Here is a 6038-nt window from a genome sequence, read left to right on the forward strand (position 1 = left end):
TTCCAGCATGCCCTGCTACAGTTTTACTATTTGGCCATGTTAAAACTGATGCAGGGCATGCTGGGATGTGTAGTTCAACAACAGCTGGAGTGTCAAGGTTAGCAATCACTGCAAAGGTCTGTGAGGGAGATTTCCCTTGAACTCCCTGTTGATCGCCTGAAAGCCCAAACACTAAAACACTCGGCTCCCGAACACGCCTGAATGCCCGAACAGCAAAGCGCGCCCGAACATCTGAGCACACGAACGCATCCGAATACCCGAGCATTCCAACGCGCCCGAACACAATAAAACACCCGTATACTTGAGCTCTCGAACTCGCCCGAACACCCAAGCGCGCCCAAACTCACCCGAGTGTGCAATCGCGACCAAACTCTTCTGAGCGCCCGAAGTCCCAAAATATCCGACTGCGCCTAAGCGCCCTAACTCTACCGAGCAGGCGAACGCTCTCGAACACTAGAGTGTGCATGAGCACCCAAGCGTGCAAACGTGCCCGAACACACCAAAATCCCTGAGCACTCAAGCGTACAAACGTGCCTGAACACCCGGATCCATGAGCAGGCAAACTCGCCCAAGTGCACAAACGCGCCCGAACATCTGAGAGCACCAACTCCTAAATACCCAACCGTGCGAACACCCGAGCGTGCGAATACCCGAACGCACGACTACCCGAGTGGGTGGGTACCTTTAGGGATGGAAATGCAAGTGGCCATCAATGGCAGCATGCTATGTATTGTTAATGGATGACCAGCAATATTCTTTGACTAACTGGGAAATGGGCCAATCAGAACCTGGGAGTGTCCCTACACCATGGGAAAAAAATGGCAATAGTGTTCTACATCATTAATAAACCATTAATGATTAAGTTGCCAAAGCCATTAGCAAAGGGGAGCTGGACATGCGCTTAATAGACCCTGCGCATGCTCAGTCCCCAATACATCGGGACAGGGCCAAACTCGCATTATTGTGAGTGAATCAGAATAACCCCCTTAATGTGCTTTGCAAACCAGCCTGAATGAGGGCCCTTATAAATAATGCCCACAGTATCAGTTCCACTTTATACCACGCACACACACACAATACCACGCACACACACACTTTCACTCATTCACTGTCCCTGTACTTTCTCTCACTCACCCAACAAAGGCTGGATGGTCGGTTCTCCTCTCCCTGACACACTGAAGGTCCTGACCCAGGTAGCTCCGCCCAGGGCTGGATTTGTCATTAGGCCCTTGAGGCACGGGCTTAGGGGCGGCACCTGTTATGGGGTTGCAGCATTTAGATTTTTCTTAGCATATTTTTTTTTTAACTAGTGCTGCACGGCACTGTTGTCCCCTGCAAATTCAGCAGTAGCAGGAGACCGGTGGCGAGTGCAGGAGACCAGCGGCGGAGATGGGAGCCGAAGACCTGCATCGGCGGGTGCAGGAGACCAGCGGCGGAGCCGGAGACCTGCGGCAGTGGGTGCAGGAAACTAGCGGTAGTAGGTGAATCAGACCGGTGGTGGAGATGAGAGTCGGAGACTGGCGGCGGAGGTGGGAGTAGGGGACCTGTGGTGGCGGGTGTGAAGCCTGAGCACAGTCTGAGACATTTTTTACTGGGATTTCAGCAGCAGTCCCACTACCGCTGCTGGAGGGTAAGTACAGGTTGAGTAGCCCTTATCCAAAATGCTCGGGACCAGAAGCAATTTGGATAACGGACTATTCAGCATTTCTGAATATTTTTATATTTCAATGATTTTGCATATATAAATATTGTATAAACACATCAAACACATGAATACACACATGTCAACAGTCTGTCTTATTTCCGCCGCTGACGACCCGAATATGTGGCGGGTGCTGACGTCATGTGACATAAGCCACCGGCCCTGGGCTGCCAAAGCCACGCCTGCATTCCCAGCATTTTCATGGGGATGCCAATAAAACGGTGGGCGTTCCCTGATGCCACTCCCTGCCTTTCCTCCCCTGCCTGATACTGACCGAAGGCATTCGCACAGGGGGTATGCACATGTGCATATATGCGCATGAGCAGACTCACCGCCATCGATAACAGGGCCAAATTCGGACCCGTACAAAGGGGTCTAAATCAGCCTCTATATCACTAACTTAAGCACTTGATGGAGAGAACCGATGATAGCAGTTATTGATGCGGACACCCTTGGTGGCTGGAATCGATGGTTAAAGCAAATGGTACACGGGAGATGAGCAGTGAAATTGTAGGTACCTCAGTTGTGATGATAGTAAATGATGGTGATCGATGGTAATGGATGGTACACTTGGCTGAAACCAAAGGAATGTGAATCAGGTGGAACTGAAGGGAGCCAGGCGATGCTGCTGGATGGAAATTAGCACCAGGTTTTTGTGAACAGGATGTCCTCAGGATGCAGCTTTACTGAGGACATCATTGCACTGACCAGTTGGGAGTGGTTTCCCCACATACTTATAGCAACCAGTGAGACCTGATAGGCTGCAGCAAACAGATGACAAGACTGCTATTGCAGAATTGGCTGTGGAGAATCATGTGATCACATCCAACATTCATGTTTGGATCTTGGGGAGAAACCTGGTACTGTGGAGCGATGTAACTAGAGGCTGCTGGTTGTAAAAGAGAGGTGTGTAGAAGATGGATTCCTGCGGGAAGCACCAGACGGATGCTCGGACTACGCGATATCTGGAAACATCGCAGATGACTTCTGAAGACAGACCACCCAGCAAGCCTGGATAAGCATCTTGGCGGTAAAATGTGTTTTTAATAACTTGGCTCGTGACATACTGGAGCTCAGGGTGCCCCACATATTGAGGAGAGACCAACTGAATTGTTCTGCTCACAGACGGTTTTGTATGGGTTAGGCCTAAAAATATCCGATGAAGTGATTTCTCACCACAAGGATGTTGCGGCATTCCTCAGCATGGCCCTCGGTAGCGATGACACGTGGGAGCTTGCATGGTTAGTGGTATTATTGGCACAGTGGCACAGGATCGGACGACATATCATCTCGTGTGTGCCCAGCTTTAGTTTCCTGAGAGGCATGGCATGGGAGGTATTAAAAAGAACCATGCTACACTTAAAGTCCAGGACTTTTGAAAAACACACTTATTAAATACAGAGGATAAGCCAGTTTTAAGAACATGCTAAAACACAGCATTGACAAGTAATGAGTGATTAAATGAGTGAGTACAACAGATCTTCTAAGCAAACTACAACCTAAAAATAGTCCGTTAAAAATGTTATTCCAAATATGTTGGAAAATAGTTGGGACATTGCCTAGATCAAATAGAACTGCTAAATATTCCTACGGGTTCTGCTTTGGCAAAAGTGCAGATTTTGGGGAGATTTTGCTTGAGGATTTAAAGCAGCAATTCTTTTTAACCCCTTCACGACATTTGACGTATATATACGTCATGGCCGGGAAGTACTTCCCGACACATGACGTATATATACGTCATGACTTTAAACTGTCACTGCGTCTCGAGACGCAGTGACAGAGGGACGATGTCTGCTGTCCCTGACAGCAGACATGTCCCTGCATGCCCAGGGGGGGCTGCGATGTCGCCCCCCCGTCGGCGATCGCTGTGATTGGCTGTTCAGTGTGAACAGCCATTCACAGCGTTTTCCTGTGTTACCAGCGAATCAGACGCTTGGTAACACAGGTGTCAATCACCGCCGGGCGTCAGGGGGCATGAGGGGGTCATCGGTGACGATGACACCTCACCCCACCCTCACCCCACCTGCCCCCAAGGCTGTGATTGGTCCGTGGGACCCACGGACCAATCACAGCCAAGGCGCGACATTTAAACTAACGGTGACTGCGCTGCAGACGCCATTCCGGTCTGGAATAGCGTGCAGAACGGTCACCGTGCCTGTCTGCCGTGAATACCGACCTGATCCTTGCTAATACTTACCTGATCCTTGCAAATACCTTACCTGATCACCTGCTCACTGCTTGTAGCGTGCTGGACGCTTCCTGGATCTGACTTCCTGAGACTTCCTGCTGCTGCTGCAGTGTGATAGAGAGATAGAGAGATAGAGAGAGAGATAGAGAGAGATAGAGAGATAGTGACAGAGAGAGCTATATTTTGTGTCTGCTACCCCCCCTTTTTGGGGGTGCAGGGGTTTTTTATATATAAATAACTGTCGCTGCTGCTGCAGTGTCATAGTGATAGATAGTGATAGATAGTGAGAGATAGTGATAGATAGTAATAGATAGTGAGAGATAGAGAGATTTGTGTCTGCTACCCCCCCTTTTTGGGGGTGCAGGGGTTTTATTTTATATATATAACTGTCAGTGCTGCTGCTGCAGTGTCATAGAGTGATAGATAGTGATAGATAGTGAGAGATAGAGAGATAGAGAGAGATAGTGACAGAGAGTGATAGAGAGTGTATATTTTGTGTCTGCTACCCCCCCTTTTTGGGGGTGCAGTTTTTTTTTATACATATAACTGTCAGTGCTGCTGCTGCAGTGTCCTAGAGTGATAGATAGTGAGAGATAGTGAGAGATAGATAGAGAGAGATAGTGACAGAGAGTGATAGAGAGTGTATATTTTGTGTCTGCTACCCCCCCTTTTGTGCTGATCAGTATATCTGTGCTGATCAGCAACTTTTTGGGGGCGCAGAGGTTTTTTTTTTATATATATACCTGTCAGTTGCTGCCAGTTGCACTGTCAGTTGCACCAAAGGTTGTGCACCTGCTGTCCCTCACTGGTAATCAGTGTCGCATCACTGATCACCTTTTTTTTTTTTTCGTGAGTGCTGTGGGGTCTTTTTTTAATTTTTTTTTTACACACACTGATTTTGTGGGTGTCCTGTGGCCACTGTGCGCCGATCAGTGACGTACATCACTGATCAGCTTTTTCGGCACAGGGTTGATCAATTTTTTTTTTTTTTTTTGATCAGATTCCTGTTGCCTTTGAGCGCTGTTCAGTGACAGACGTTACTGACCAACATCTGTGCTCAATTTTTGGTGCAGGACCTTTTTTTTTTTTTTAACCCCTTCATTTTTTTTTTTTTTTAACCCCTTCAATTTTTTTTTTTTTTAACCCCTTCATTTTTTTTTTTTGTATAAAGTATTGTTTTTGTTCTGCACTACATACACACTACATACCCCCCGGGTTGAAATAAAGTTTGTACCCCCCCCTACACTATACACGTGTTGAAACATTTCACTACCAGTAACACAAAAATAAAAATGGCATCCCAAATGTCCTCCCAAATGTCCTCCCAAATGTCATCCCAGTCATCCAGAAGAATGTATTCAGTGGAGGAGGCATATGCCATGCTTGCCTCTGATTCTGACACAGCCAGTGAGGCAAGCGGGGAATTTGAAGGATTCGTCTTAAGCTCCTCTTCCTCCTCTGGTGATGAGGGACCCCCTCAAAGACGCCCCCGTAGAGCAGCTGAGACCCCCCCCCCAATAATTGATCTCGTATGGACCCCACCACCAGACAATTTTGAGCCCCAGGTTCCTGAGTTTTTGGCCATGCCAGGAATCCAATTTGATTCCACAGGTCTCAGAGAAATTGACTTTTTCAAATTATTTTTCTCTGATGATTTTATAAATTTAATGGTGGACCAAACTAATTTATATGCCCAGCAGTTTATTGCTCAAAACCCCACGTCATCATTTGCTAGGTGGACCCCTGTAGATGCAGTAGAGATGATGACGTTTTGGGGTCTGGTGTTTCATATGGGCATAGTAAAAAAGCCACAAATTAGGCAATATTGGAGTACAGATGTTCTGTACAGCACCCCATTTTACCGTATGGCCATGACTCGGACTCGTTTTGAGGCAATCCATAAATTTATACATTACACCGATAATGCACAGTGCCCACCCAGAGATGATCCCACCTTTGACCGGCTATTCAAAGTCAGGCCGGTCATTGATCATTTCAGTGCCAAATTTGCAGAGCTATACATCCCTGAAAAATTTATTTGTATTGACGAGTCCCTTATACATTTTAAAGGAAGGGTTAAATTCCGCCAGTACCTTCCCAGTAAGAGGGCAAGGTATGGCATAAAAATGTATAAGCTGTGTGAAAGCA

This window comes from Crinia signifera, chromosome 3, assembly GCF_055691185.1.
Source record: "Crinia signifera chromosome 3, ASM5569118v1, whole genome shotgun sequence".
Taxonomy (NCBI): Eukaryota; Metazoa; Chordata; class Amphibia; order Anura; family Myobatrachidae; genus Crinia; species Crinia signifera.